The sequence below is a fragment of the Sus scrofa genome, chromosome 6 (genome assembly GCF_054392235.1).
Source record: "Sus scrofa isolate SSC_HxYL_T2T_F1_AM1 chromosome 6, Sscrofa_HxYL_maternal_Yorkshire_Landrace_v2.0, whole genome shotgun sequence".
Lineage (NCBI taxonomy): Eukaryota > Metazoa > Chordata > Mammalia > Artiodactyla > Suidae > Sus > Sus scrofa.
The window spans coordinates 136,379,285-136,395,217 of record NC_139388.1 but is presented as its reverse complement, the minus strand read 5'-3'; the positions used below and the strand labels follow the sequence as shown (position 1 = coordinate 136,395,217).

The 15,933-nt window shown below is 35.5% G+C and overlaps 1 protein-coding gene and 2 long non-coding RNA genes across 24 annotated transcripts in view; 2 read left to right on the top strand and 1 right to left on the bottom strand.

The window, feature by feature from the left end:
• ADGRL2 (adhesion G protein-coupled receptor L2) overlaps positions 1-15,933 on the top strand; it is a 190,459-nt gene that overhangs the window by 38,535 nt on the left and 135,991 nt on the right. The gene's annotated exons all lie outside the window — the stretch shown is intronic.
• LOC146402829 (uncharacterized) lies at positions 1,509-6,369 on the bottom strand. Its single transcript, XR_014805168.1, has 2 exons — positions 3,307-6,369; positions 1,509-3,054 (listed from the first exon to the last, which is right to left on the bottom strand). It is a non-coding gene; the product is annotated as an uncharacterized LOC146402829 (long non-coding RNA).
• Positions 8,593-15,676, top strand: LOC146402828 (uncharacterized). The gene is made up of 2 exons (XR_014805167.1): positions 8,593-11,376; positions 11,414-15,676. It is a non-coding gene; the product is annotated as an uncharacterized LOC146402828 (long non-coding RNA).

The window sequence follows — 15,933 nt, the reverse complement described above, 5'->3', positions numbered from 1 at the left end:
AGGAAAGTGATTGCCAGAGGCCCCGTGATTGTCATTCCAGTATTTCGTCTGGTTTTGCCAGTTTTCTGACTTTTCAATAGAAACCAGACCTTAGGCTTTTAAGGAGTAGCCGTGAATTAAGATTTTGTTAATTAAAAAAACAAAACAGGGCTGTGCATTGTATTCAGTCATGAATTGTGCCTTCCTTTTCAGAGCTCTCTTTTCTCCTGTTAACAGTAGTGTTTTACCTTAGTATATGATTTTAATGGCTTGACGTAATTTTGGATTTATTTTACATCTGTGCCTCTGAGAGGTAAACTTCACATATGCAGGAAAGAATTGGGTATTTGTTCCATGTCCAAACAGATTTGTCATGTTTTGGGTCGTCTTAAAGAGCAAATCAGTAACATTTTTTTAAGTTTTACCATGGTAAAAGCTAATTATATAAAGGCTTAATTGTTGTACAATTAGCTTATTGCCTGTTGCTGTCTCTAGTTCTGTCAATTAGTGTTTAAAAACTAATTTTGATGTCTTACCCATCAAAATTTACTTGTTTTTGCAAAGTAGGAACAGTGTTTTATTTATTCTTAAATTCTCTCCTGTGTATTTTTGAAAATTAGGTTTAGAATTTTCAAATAATAAGTGATTATAAAAGACCAAAATTTCAAAATATTTTGTAAGTTTCTTTTAAAATGTGTTTTATTCCTAGAGAACTAACCTCAAGCCTTTCAAAAGTCAGTATTGTTGAGCAATTGGTGTGCTTTGATTCTTTTGGCCAATTTTTATAAGCCTAGTAACCCACTGTGGAATCATGTATCAGTAAGTAGGAAAGTAAATTGAATTTTTGTGTCCTAGAGAATTAAATTATGCTATATAATGGAGCCCTGGCAAGCATAAGTCAGATATATGAAGGCTTGCTCAAGTGACATGTTACAAATAATAGCAGTTCTTCTGCAAAGTAGGTAAAATGGATTTCAGGTTGCATTCTTTATGCAGTGACTATGTGATTAGATTTAATTAGTCAAAATTTTAGGGAGTTCCCACTGTAGCTCAGAGGAAATGAATCCAGCTGGTATCCATGAGGACCTGGGTTCGATCTGATCCCTGGCCCTGCTCAGTGGGTTAAAGGACCTGGCATTGCCCTGAGCTGTGTTGTTGGTCAGAGACTGTCTTGAATCTGGTGTTGCTGTGGCTGTTGTGTAGGTCAGCAGCTGCAGCTCTGGTTTGACCCCTGGCCTGGGAACTTCCATGTACCACAGGTATGGTCCTAAAAAGCAAAAAAAGAAAAAAAGAATTTAGTTTACTCAAAATTATTGGTTATCCTTATTTCAAAGAAAATACCATGCCAGGTTTAAATGCTAGATATGCCAGGTACAGCTTTAGATATTTTATATACATCAAGAAAATTTAAGAACATAGCTGTAGAAATAGTATCTTACCAGTTTTCACTGTACTTTTAAATTCTCGAAGCTGATGTCTATGTTAATGATATCTTAGTAAAAAAATGATGTTTGGCAGTAGGATCTTTTTGGTAGTTGGGTGGCAGGGAAAACATAGATCTAGGAGTCATATATGAATTTTAAAAACCGGTTTGGGCATATAAATATATTTTCTTTCAGAATGGTCCATAATGTAGTGGAAGGAATTGTAATTTTGTTCTTCAAGGTTGAACTTAAGAAGGATTGAATTCATTTGGACGCATATATCTTTATTCTTTTTATCTTTCACTCTTTTATTTACACATGCATGTAATAAAATGTACACAATTTCTATTTGCACATAAACACACAAATGTGTCCCTTCACAAGGGTAGGGATCCTTTCTGTTGTTTTTCATCCATGTGTAGGTGCCTAAGAGAATACCTGGCTTAAGTAAACACTTACTTATTCTGTATCCATCACGTGAATAGCATAAATCTTCAAGGACTACCATAGTCTTAATAGTTACAGTAGTTAAACAGTTGTAATAACAGGATAAGTGCCATGATGATGTACCAGAGGCATTAGGATAAAGGGTAGTTGAGTGGGTGGGTCGGTGTCAGAAAAGGAAGGTTTGTAGCCTGAAGTGATACTACTTGAGCTCAATCTCAATCTGAACTGAACAAGCTAGGTAAAGACAGGGGTGAACATCGTGATGGAGAAAAAAAGTCAACAGAGAGAACAGGGACGAGGTGGAATAAGTATTGCAGTGGTCCTCAAACTCGAGGAGCAGCAGAATCACTTCGAAGGTCTGGGGTGGGGCCCAAACATTCCTGTTTCTGACTCATCTCTGGGATGAGGCTGATGTTTCTCAACATCACGCTTAAGAACCTCTGAAATATTGTATGTGTGTAGTGGTTAAGGTGAGTTGTTGGGGTGCATGAATATGGATAGAAAGTAACTTTTAAAAAGTATTTCTGGGAAAAAATTATGATTTAATTCACTTTGATTAAGAAGTGGTAACCAGTTACTGGGAGTTTCTGTCTATATGTTTTCATATGTTCTTTATGCCTCTGATCAGATTCCTTGGGCGTAATTTTAGGCTTCAAAAGGAATTTTTTTTTTTTTGATGTATGGAGAAAGAAAAAAAATTGGAAAATTGACTCCAGATTGGAAAAAACAGAATGTATTTTCTGTTAAGGGTAAATGTTAATGTTTTCAGGGCTCCTAAACCCTTGCTTTAGTTTATCTTTCTCATTGTGGTAACTTTGTTCTTATTGGGATTAACAATGTGGCCCTTGCTATGGTAATGATGAATTGACTTTAGATTTCCCAGCCTAGCAAAATTGACTACTGTTGTTCAGTTCAGTATATTTGATTAGTTTAAAGGATTAGTTTAAATTTATGGGGTAAAGTTTCAGCACAATACATGGATTTGGCTCTATGACTCTTATTAAACTTAGTGGGAGTCACAACTCCCATTAGATTCATAGGAATTGTAAGGCATATCTGTGTTTGCTGCATAGACAGTGTAACCTTACTTTTTACATTTGTAAGTTATGTAAATTAAAATTGGTTTAAAACAATTCGTTTTTAAAAATGATTTTGTTTATTTTTTAGTACAGATCAATGTGATTTTTACTCCTTAAAAAAGTACCTATTTAGGAGTTCCCGTCCTGGCGCAATGGAAACGAGTCCGACTAGGAACCAAGAGGTTCTGGGTTCAATCTCTGGCCTCGCTCGGTGGGTTGAGGATCTGGCGTTGCCGTGAGCTCTGGTGTAGGTCGCAGATGTGGCTCAGATCTGGCATTGGCTGTGGCATAGGCCAGCAGCAGCAGCTCCAATTAGACCCCTAGCCTGGGAACCTCCATATGCCGCAGGTGCGGCCCTATAAAGACAAAAAAAGTACCTGATTATGTTGCTCTTAGGACAGTTTAAATAGTCTTATTGTGTTATAATGTAATTTGATTGCATTAGCTTTCTTCTGCATTGGTAGTGATGTAATTCCTGTTTCAGAAATATAAATGTTAATGCCACTTCCATATTATATGACATTGCTTCTGAAACCAAATGCTTTATAGTATTCCTACTAGGATTCAGAAGCATAGTATATTAGTTTTGAATATGACTCGAAATTAAAAAAAAAAAAAAAAGACTAAACTTCATTTCCCACCCTGTTTCATCCTTTCTTGCATCTTTCCAGCGAAGGTTGATTTAGAAAAGATTGATTTATCCATAACCTTTGTTGATTCACTGGTAGGTCTATTGCTGGTGGAAAAGTGTTATAAATCAGTGTGTTACTACACACAACAGCCACCCAACAGGGTATTGCTTAGCTGTTTGAATTTTTACAGACCTCTATTTTCTGACAGAAAAGACTGCAGTAAATATTTATTTAATAATCTATTATTAGCTAAACATAAAGAGGTCATAAACTTGGCCATACAAGAGTAAATTTTTGAAATGCTGCTTTTACATTCTTCTTAGGCCTTTGTCACAGTTATTGTTGTATTTTGAAATAATCAGTAGTGTATTAAAGGTGACTCAAAAACACAGGAAGCATGTAAAGCATCTTAGTTTTGCTGAACGGTAACTGTGTTCATTACGCCTTACTGTGTAGTTTCAGTTTTGGTGAATCTCTTGCCTCACTTTTTGAATTAATACGCCTTTTCACTTTTTTATATACTAGCTTGCGGAATTCGAGAATAAGATAACACATCTGAGTGTTAATGTTGACCTGGTATTGCTCGAAGAACTATTTATCCGCCAAGTTACTAAGGGAGTGTCTTACTGAAGCATATGCTTGGTACCCTATGGTACTCTTTTATTTTCTTTTCACCTCCTGCATGACAGAGAATGACATATGACAGCCGTGCAGTCTACATGTATTAGACATCAATGTGGATTAGTGAATATCTCATGACATCTTTCAACCCCATTCTTGAACTCCTTTTGTCAACTTGACAGAAGTGATTCCAGGAGAATACCTAGCCTCGGCCCTGGGATCTTTTGGCTAAAATGTAAGGCTGAAGAGGGAATTCCGTATCAGAGCTTAAGGAAGCAAAAACAGCATTTATAATCCCTTTTTATCAGCATGGGACTCTACTGAGTTTGACTTTTATGTGTGCCATTATTCTTGCTTTGAACACTTATTTCTCTTAAAAGTTTTTTCCCCCTCCTCATTTTGAGCATAATATACTCTCATGAGAAAAGATAAAAAGAAAGAAAATCAAGACAAGCATTTAGCAGCAGAAATTGACGAATCATTGTAAATCAGCTGTAGTAAAATTTTTTTTTTAAAAGATAAGCATTTAAAATTGTTCATTATTTCTAAGGCCTTGATATAACCACCATATACCCCCCTTTTTTTTCTAACACACATACTTACATTATGGATAAAACAAAATTACAATGCATAAAACAAAATTAGGGTCTTTATTTCCATATACTTTTATATTCTGATTTGCCCTTTATATTTTCGTAACTTGTAGTACCACGCCACTATATAATTAAATAATAGATTTTAATAGTTACATTGTCATTTGTCATGTATGTGTGAAGAATAATTTAATCCTCCCTCTCTACCTCTTGGTCATATGAACCTACTTTCTTTCAAGTATAAGTAAAATAATCTATACAAATCTTTTCCGCCATATTTTGTTATTTCCTAGGACTGGAATTGTAGAATTCTGATCATGCATGTATTCATCCTTCAAACTGCTTTTTCTGAAGGGTTATACCAGTGTTCACTTTGATCATTGGTATGTGAAATTACCAATCTGTATATTTTACCAACATTGATTTTAAACTTTTGAAAGAATTGACACTTTGATATGTGAAAAGGATATCTGATTGTAAATTAAATTCATAATTTGGGAGCAAATTGTGAGGTCAAAGACATTTTGTATGGATTTACTGGCCAGTTATTTTGGTCTGAATTTTTTGTTCACTACCTTTGCCAATTTTTCTGTGCATTTTGTTATAGCTTTTCGTATGTTTTAAACTCTGATGAGATCCTTTTATCATTTTTATTATGAAAAACATGTTTGCCTTTTAATTCATACTTCGTAATTTTTAAATTGACCTTTCAAACAAAAGAGATAATTTTGGTAAAATAACGTGAGTCGTAAATTGAACAACTTTGTCAATATTTTACTTGATTTGCTGTATTTACCTCCCCATGCCTTACTTTTTGATATTTAGCTCTTTTGTGAGATGTTCCATTATTTTTATGCTTAAAAATCTGTATTTTGAAATCAAATATTTATTCAGTTACATTTCCCTGTAGTTCTTGAAGGTTTTTATTTAAAATTTTAATCCATTAGGAATTCACTTTGTGATAAGATGAGAGCTAAGGTCTCAGTTAATTTTAAACTAAAAATTAAATTATTTGGAATGAATTAGATTTTAACTGATAAAGTAGATGAAGTTGGGACATATCCAAATTAAAGATGGACAGTGGAAATAGTTTTTAAAAAGTAGAGAGAAAAAGTAACCTAATTTATATCTAACAGAATGAACTATGAATGAAAATGTTGCTATTCTTGTGATTGCATTAATATTGCTACTGAAATGATTCCGTTTTGCATCTAGTCTATTTACTGAAATTTCTTTTAAAGGGATTTTTGTTGTAATTAAATTGAGAGAGAGAGACAGAGAGAGGCAAGCAGGACAATAGTGCTTAAAATACCCCAGGGAGAAGCTCTCCATTTGGGGAATTTTTGGAATGTCAACACCAGAATTTCTTGGGGAAAAAATAGAGGGATTCAGATAAAGCATAGAGTCTACCAACAAAAAGAGATGAAGTATAATTCTCATTTATTTTGCTGGTTATTTTGCTTCTTACTGTTGCTTTGTACCTATCTCTTTGTATCTAATGTGTGTGTTTATATTAATCATTCATTCTCTCTCTGTTTCCTGATTCTTCTTTTTTGTACTTTTTTTGTTTTTGTCTTTTTAGTGCTTGTACCTGAGGCACATGGAGGTTCCCAGGCTAGGGGTCTAATCGGAGCTGTAGCCACTGGCCTACACCACACAGCCACAGCAACGCCAGATCCGAGCTGCATCTGCAACCTACACCACAGCTCAGGGCAACGCCGGATCGCGACCCACTGAGTGAGGCCAGGGATTGAACCCGCAACGTCCTGGCTCCTAGTCTGATTTGTTTTCACTGAGCCACGATGGGAACTTCCCCTGATTCTTCTTTTTTCATCTTTGTAGTATTAAAATCTAAACCAGGTGGCATACTAGAGTCAATATAATGTCTAAGGACTTAATAACTTAGACACAGTAAAGAGGCTTGATGGGGTGTTGCTGGTGGCAGGGGGGCAAAAGCTGTGTTGTATTTGAGACCCACTTTTATGTGACAGAATGCAACGGTGAGTTGTTTGTGGCAGATTGATTCAAAAGTTGTAAGTGAAGTGAAGGAGACAGGTGGTGCAGGTTAAGCATATTCTATTGTTTAAGGAAAGCTCTTTTTCTAATTTTCTTTTTTGGTTGTTTATAATAGATGTGTTGGATTCCTGAGATTTGTTTCCAGACAGAAAGGAAATAGGATCCAGAGCAAGGACAGGAAGGTTCATCTAGGAAAGGAGAATGTGTATTTTATTTTATTTGCTTTTTAGGGACACACCCTTGGCATTTGGAAATTCCCAGGCTAGGGTCAAATCGGAGCTACAGCTGCTGGTCTGCACCGCAGCCACAGCAACGCACCTGCGACCTACACCACCACTCACCGCAATGCTGGATCCTTAATCTGCTGAGCGAGGCCAGGGATCAAACCTGAAACCTCATGGTTACTAGCCGGATTTGTTTCCGCTGCGCCACAATGGGAACTCTGAAAATGTATTTTAATACAAGGAGAAGATTCAGGAAGAGATGTGTACAGGGAGAAAAAAATTAAGGGAGGTCGTACTAGATGTCTTTAATCTTATTCATCTAGAACAGTGCTCCTCAAATTTAATCTACATTCAGTTCATTTGAGGATCCTGTAACATTCTGATTCAGTGCTCTGGGATGGTCCTTGAGAGTCTGCATTTCTAATAATCTAGGTGATGCTGAGGCTGTTGGTCTGTGAGAGAATATCTGTCTCGTGGAGTTTTTGGTTATTAAAATGTTTAGTCTAGAAAATCAGAAGAGTTTTGTTTTTTTTTTTTTTTTTTTTTTTTGCATGATAGTAATTTCTACCTTTGCAAATCAAGGTTTGTTTTTAACCTTAACAATACAGCTGAAATATAGAAATAACATCACTTTCAGTTTTATAGTTCATTTTGTTTTAAAAAGACACTAAGCTACCTTGGAACTTTACTAAACATTTTTATCCTATTTTACACTTTTAATTCTATTTTATATACTTTCCGTTGACCTTTTATCTGATGATTTGTTTTGAAAAATCCCTGAGTAACAATGCAGCCTGACCCTTTCTTCCTAATATTTCCCTCTATTCCCTACTGATCTGTCCTAGTTTCATTCTGTTACATGGAAACATCATTTCTCATAGCATTTTACTACAAATGTTATTACTTAAGATAACATTATAAAACCCTGTAATGCAAAGTGTGTATTATTCACCCATTTAGGAAAACTTTCTATTTTATTAATTTCTCAAAGTCTTTTTCAAAACCAAGAATTATTGTCATTTTCACTTCAGTATTAATGCCCTGGCGTGTTAGCACCATAAAAAAGTATAATAGGATGCAAATACTTGAATGTAAACTGGTTACCGAAAACAACTCTGCTTGAGGTCATTTAATAGTTTTTCCACTTCAGAAGTGTTATATGTAATCAAAGATGTTTCTTTATTATTAATATTGCACATTTTTTCTTTTCCTGTTAAAGATAAGGATAGATTACTGATCAGTTTTAGTTTTATGATCATACAAATCATAGATTACATTTTTTTCTTCATGAAGTTGATTAGATTTGTAGCGTTTTAAAGCCATAATAAAAAGGAAGTAAATAGCAGGTTTTAAACAAAGAGACTTCTGTATTGGTATCTCCAAGATCAAAATATTTTTGCCAAAATTTATGAAATTCCTTTGTGGCACATCAGGTTAAGGATCTGGTATTGTCACTGCAGTGGCTCAGATCACTGCTGTGCCGAGAGTTCTGTCCTTGCCCCCAGAAACTTCTACATGCTGTAGGTACCCCCCCATTTTTTTTTTGTTAGAATCGAAGAATTTTAGACTTAGAATCACAACTTGAAGATGAGCAGTTGTAGAATTTTTCAGTTTACTGATGAAGAAACTTAGGTGCATGTAAGATTATTCTTTGTCAAGCTCTACTTAGTACCAGTCTGTTTTTCTTTCTTTGGAACTTAATATTTTGCTTCAGATCCTTGGTGTATTTTCTTATCTCATGAAGGTTGTCACTCAGAATATTTAAAATATATTTTAAAATGTATTGTTTAACATTGTTTAATGTAATGGTGATGATCAAAAAAATTCACGTATTTCAAAGCTTTTTAAATCATTGCTATTTCAAATGAAAAGCTATATTCAGGTTGACTTTATTTTGAAATATATAAATCATGTATCAGAGAAGGACCAATCTTGCTAACTCTGTAACTTTCAAATAATCTTCAGAAGTTCTATAGCCATAGGCCTACCTTTAAAAAAAAAAAAATCACTATTTTTCTTTCAGAGTACACATAATTGCTGAGAATGGTTAACTACCCAGAACACAAAAACTGAAATAGGAAAATAGTTTTAACTTTTACAATATTTATCAGTTCACACTGATTAGCAGCCATCATTAAAGCTGTTATAGGAGTTCCCATCAAGGCTTAGCGGAAATGAATCCGACTAGGAACCAGGAGGTTGCGGGTTCCATCCCTGGCCTCACTCAATGAGTCAAGAATCCTGCATTGGCCAGAGCTGTGGTGTAGGTTGCAGACCAGGCTGGGATCTGGAGTTGCTGTGGCTGTGGCGTAGGGTAGGCTGGCAGCTGTAGCTCCAATTTGACCCCTAGCCTGGGAACCTCCATATGCCACAGGTGAGGCCCAAAAAAGACAAAAAAAAAAAAAAAAAAAAAAGCTGTTTAGGCATGCTTTTGCAGACTCTTCTTCAGGTATGGGTTGTAGACATTATCTTTTCCTTTTTGTTTGCTTACAACAGGAAGCTCATTTAATCCTTTGCTTTGTTTTAGAGTTTAAGCAAATAGAGACTGTCCCTGTTAGTTTTCAAAAGCCCTTACTTTGGTTGCATTAGTGGCACTCACCGTAGATTGTGTGATCCTGCTTTATTTACCAGAAAGCTCACCTCTGAGAGCTGTCACTCCATCCTTTCAACTGTGTTGTTAATTGACTGATAGCAAAGATTGAGTGGAAAAACCCTTAGTGACAAAAGACTGGATATAGGTGTGACTCCAATCTAAAGGCTGGAGAATCTTTGTTTCTTGATCCCATTTGTGTTTGTACTGAAATACTAAATACTAAAGACCAAAAGAACAAAGTACATTTAAAAGCATTCAGAAATGTTAAGCAACAATAAAACTCCATAGCCGTTTAAATGACAGCAGCTGACTATTTGAATTAACTTTCTGTTTGGCTTAATTTGGGGCCCTAATTATTCCTAACTTACGTGAGTAGATTTCAATTATAGTATCCTGCAGGGATTTGTAGCTAAGGCAACTAAAAGAATCATTTTACATAAAGTACTTTTGTTCAGCTGATTAGGCAAGTTAAAACGTAATGATGTAAAATTGAAACCCTTCTGACAAGGTCCCAAACAAATGTTTCTAGTAATTTTTTTTTTTTTAAAGATTGAACTGAGTTTAATTTTAAATAATATTTTGGTCTTTGGGGAAGATTGACTTCATTGTAATAATGATATTTATATCAATGTGTCTTAGGTTGCATGTTTTAGGGAAGTAGTGAAGCGTTAAAGATATGGACAAGCTTGTCAGTGGAAACCTTCCTAAGTAGTGTTTATTTGCCTTATAATCCTCGGTATACAGTTTGACAGCTTCCAAGACGTAGGTTTAGAAGAGAAATACAAATAAATAAATCGAATGACTAGAACCTCTTCTCTATTTTGGGATGGATTTCAAGTGAACACAAATGAGAGACTCTTTTATGGATCTGAAATGCTATATACCAAGAAGTTCAAGGACACAAGGCATGGTTGACATTGTGCTACAGTCAGGAGACAACTTACACATTTAACTTCTCTTCCTAAATACATTCTCCACTACAAGAGCCCACAGTAATTTTGAACACCTTTACCAGAATGAAACCACTTTATGACTGTTAGTGGTAGATGCTGCTTTGGTTCCTTACTAACCTGTGTTATAGAACAGAGCATTAAAAAAAAGCACTTGATGGCATCAATAAGACCACTTTGAGGCTTAGCTGTAATATTTCATTAGTCTCATAGCTTCTTCTAGCGAATGGAATTAAGAGCCAGCAGCTCTGTTCTCATTCTTTCCTTTGTTGCTCTTCAAACCCTCAACTCCTTTTCATTAATTATCACCTGAAGACAGTGTGAATATGGAAAATAAATAAATGTAGCTGTACCGTAGTGTATGGCTTGCAGGAATGGAGTCGTTGGCATTAACAGCTGAGTATACTTACTGCAGGACAATGGCAGCAAACCCTAGTTGCTGATTTTGATAGTTCTTTAAATTATCTAAATGGTAATAACACAAAGTTAGCTAATGTTGCCTTCTTCTCCCTCCCTAAATGGAGGTTCCTTCTTGAAATCTAATGATGTACCCAGCTAATGTTGCCATTTGCTTTCTATGGTTTGAGAAAATGCTTTAGAAGATAATTAATTATGAAGGCATCAGTTAAAAATAATGAGTGATGAATAGCTCTTATTTAGAAAATTCTTATGATCTTGGCTTGTGAATTTCTTCTTTGGTCACTAGAAAGTTTTTCTCTTAATTTTAGCTATAAGAAGGAGGAAATTTTATCCTTTTTTTAAAAAGGTTTTTATTTTTTCTGTTATTGTTGATTTACGTTGTTCTGTTGATTTCTGCTGTACAGCAAAGACTATGCACCATTGTCTTTATAATAGATAATGGTGCATAGTCTTATATGTCACATTTGAAAATGTATTACTTTTTTGATTAATGTGTTCTTAATAACTTTATTATTAATATTGAAATGTTTATATCTTATGATAAATGGCTTTGTTGGGGGAATCTTCATAAAGTGCCTTTTAATTACATATATACACATATTTATGTTAGAGTGTATGGAATATCTATGTGTGCATATTTATACTGGCAGTCAGAATTTTTATTCTCTATTTAAATAGCACTTGCAAGTGAATATCTGGTTTAATATGCTGTGAATGTCTCTAATTTAGAAAAAAGTTGACAAATTTTATATTTAGTAGATATTGAGGTAAATGCACAGTACAACTACAGGAAATATTTTCTGTATTTGTTAATTTTAGAAAGAAAGTGTTTGACTTAGAATGGAGAGTTAAAAAAATACTGTACCTTACTAAGTATTCTAGCTTTAAATACTTTGTTTTTAAAAGATCTGTTCTGAAAACTTGTTTTCATTGACATGCTCAGCATTGATTTGTGGTTTCAGAAGTGTTGGTTTCTGAGCCTCACATTTAATAGTTCAGTATCATCTTTATAACAATGGTGTCTCTCAGATGGAAGCATTATTTTATCAACTTCATTCTTGAATGATTTATATTTATTTTAGCAAGTTACTCCATTGTTCAAATGGACGTTTGTCATTATTTTAAAAAAAAAGTGCTTGCCATTTTATAGGATAGATAGGACATTTCCAGAAAGGGGTCGAACTGTGCTGTGGCTGCATTACCAGAACAGATGAATAATCATCCAAGTCACTACCTGAAGGGAGAGGGTGTAGTTTATTATGGGGAGAGATATTTATGAATATAATCTGGTATATATGTGGAAAAGTAACAAACAGTAGTACTTTATAAGCACAGTTCATATATTCATTGTTTATATAGGAAGAGAATAAGAATATTATTTTGACTTATTTGACTGCTCATAGTAGTACCTCAAAATACGATCGTATGGGAGTTCCCTTCATGGCTCAGTGGTTAATGAACCCGACTAGGAACCATGAGGGCGTGGGTTCGCTCCCTGTCCTCGCTCAGTGGGTTAAGGATCCGGCATTGCTGTGAGCTATGGTGTAGGCTGGCAGCTACAGCTCCAATTAGACCTGGGAACTTCCATATGCTGCGGGTGCGGCCCCCAAGAGCAAAAAAACAAAAAAATGATCACACTAAAATATCTGGAAAATAAACATGCATGGATTTAGGTTAAATTCATCTTCTTTATTTAACATTTGCCAGTTGTCTCTGTGGGTCTGTCCCTCTCTTTCTCTGTCTCTTGCTCTCTTGCTTTATGTCAATTTAGAAAAAAATTAGTAAACTCTATATTTAGTAGGAATATATACTTTCATGGTTTTGGCAGATGAAAAGTATCACACTATATCTTAATTTGACAGTTTTTTTTTTTAAACTTCGTTAAATTATTTTTCTTAACTGTGCTTAAGAAAATTTTACTGGTATTTATTCTGCATGAAGATCTGATACTTCAGATTTACCCTGTGGAATTCACTGTTTTGTTGTTGTTGTTGTTGGTACAGTTGAAAAAAGTACCCAACTGTCAGTCCGTTCCAAGAGTGAAGAAGGCAGATGTAGCTGGTCCAGAGGAGAGAGGGTCTAGCTGGTGCATAAAAAATTCATGTCAGCATTTTGACACTGCATCCTTTTGGGGTATCTGTTATCACTGAATAGGAAACTGTTTCAAATTGACAGGCAGACAGAATGTTGTGCTGAATGTGTAAATTGGAATTATCACATCTAGCAGTTCCCTTCACCAGGTGCCGGCTTGGAGCTTGGTTCTATACTAACGTCGAGAGAGTGCCAGGAATAGTTTTATTTGCTAATTATCCCTCATCTCTTCCAATGTCTGGTTTTCTTTCTTTCTTTCTTTCTTTCTTTCTTTTTTTTTTTTTTTTTTAAAGTAAACAGCTTGCCCAGGTGTTTTTAGGAATGCCTAGCAGGACAATGCAAGACTGCAGGTGCTTGGCAGGGCGATGCCATACAGAACACTGAAAACATCTATATTCATCTCTGTGAAGAAGATTATTGCTTTCAAGGGTTTTAGTCCCTGGAGTACTGAAAACAATGCTTGTCAGTATTTTGTTGGTCTTGAGATATGTATGGGTGAGGGCAAAAAACTGGGGCTGGTGTTTTAAGGTAGAACATTTAATGAAGCTTTATCTTTGAGTCTCTTAAAAAAAAACCAAGCAGTGAAGTTTTCCAAGATTGTTAAAAATGAAAGCAAATCATGGGTTAAAGGAATAGTGAAGACATTTTTGTTTGTTCTTCAGACTTTTTGATCTTACTCGAAAGATTTACTGCTACATGATATAATTGCTGTTCATTTTATTTCACTTTACAAAAAAATTCTTTCATAACATAGTACTGTAATGTTTGAAAGCAAAATTTTGATTTTGTTTTTGTTGTTCATTTTTGGCCACCCCGAGGCATACGGAGCTCCTGGGCCAGGGATTCGATTAGAGCCATGGTCTCGACCTGTGCCAAAGCTGAGGCAGCATTGGATGTCTAACCCACTGTGCCAGGCAGGGCTTGAACCTGCATCCCAGTGGCTCCCAGGATGCCACCAATCTCGTTGCACCACAGCAGGAACTCCAAATTTAGAATTTTTCATGCTTTATGAATTCATATTGCAAGCTGTTGCTAAGTACTATTCAAATTATTTGTGCTTGAAGCATTTATAACAGTGTTACTTTTCTTGAAATGTAATAAATTGAATCACAAAATTGTCTTCAATTACTTCTGTTAATTTTGTTTTTTGATTGCCATAAATATTTTTCTTTTCTTTTTTCTTTGTATGGCTGCACCTGAGGCATACGGAAGTTCCTGGGCTAGGGGTTGAACCAGAGCTGCAGCTGCAGGCCTACGCCACAGCCAAGCCAGATCCAAGCTACATCTGCGACCTCCACTGCAGCTTGAGGGAACCTCCGATTGGTTCCTTAACCCACTGCCTGAGGCCAGGGATCACACCTGCCTCCTCACAAAGACACCAGGTCCTTAACCCACGGAGCCACACCGGGAACTTCCATAAATTTTCTTTCTTCAGCCAGAGTAACCCGGGATCCAAGCTGCATCTGCAGCCTACACCAGAGCTCATAACCGGATCCTTAACCGACTAAGCAAGGCCCGCATTCTCATGGGTACTAGTCCACTGAGCCACGATGGGAACTCCCAAAATATTTTTCTTAAAAGAGTTTTTTTTTTGCCTATTTTTTTTTAATTTTTGCCTATTCTTTGGGCATTGAATTTTCTTATGAATATATTTTCCATTGTAGATTGCTTTTTCATTTTTTTTTCTAAGCATGTTTCCATTATGGTAAGATAATGAAGTATGAAGTGCTTAAAATATGAAGATTTTCTGAAGTTTCTTCTAATTTGCTTAGGACCATTAAAATTGTCATGGCTTTTCAACAGCCAGTCATATTTCAGTGATACTGCTGAAATTTCATAGGATTTATCTTGTCAGCTTTGATTTTGGATTAGACATTATTGTCTTTTGTATTGACTTGGTCTCTGTTTCTTCTCACTGACATATCCTGTAGTGAAATTTATACCACAGTTTCCTGTGGAAAGTGAGAAAGGGTGTATATTCAAAGGCAGTGAATTTTTGGTGTAACATTCATTAGTTTAAATTCTGCCTGTTACCAGCTATGAGAACTTGTTATGATTTATTTCACATGTTTGCATTTTTAATTTTGTTATAAAATTGGGGAAATAGCTACTTTTTATAATCATTGATGCTTAGAAAAGAGATGCTTAAACATTTATTCAGCAGTAATTCTTGAACACCTGCCACGTGCCAGGACTTTGCTATCTGCTAGGCATGGCTCTTGCTTTCAAAGTACCAGACAGAAACTGTGTTACCTCATGACACCTGCAAGGAAACTAGAGAGAGCCAAAGGTTTTTTGGCAGAGATACCAGAACCCGTAAGAAGTGGCCAGCTGAAGGATGGGGCATTCCAGGAGAGGGACTAGAGTGTACAAAAACACTGCTACTGAAAAAATGTGCATTGCAAACTCTTGCATTTAGAGTGGATAAGCAATGAGATCCTGCTGTATAGCACAGGAAACTATATCTAGTCACTTGTGATGGAACATGAGGAGGATAATGTGAGGAAAAGAATGTATGTATGTGTATGACTGGGTCACTTTGCTGTACAGCAGAAATTGACAGAATATTGTAAATCGATTATAATAAAAAATTTAAAAAAAGAAAAATGTTAATTGCAAGCAGCTCAGTGCTTTTGGAAGGTGAGTGGTGACAAGATAGCACGAGATGAAGAGTATGGACCAGATCATGTGAAAGAGTTAGGACTTTGTCACATAGGTGACAGTTAATCAATAAATAATTTCAAAAGTGATTATAGATTTTTATTTTAGAAGTCTGTATTTAGGGTGGGTGGGATTGACTGCTGACAGCAGAGAGAACTCTGTGTAAGTTCCTATGGGGCCAGGCAATTAACATGAAAAAGAGA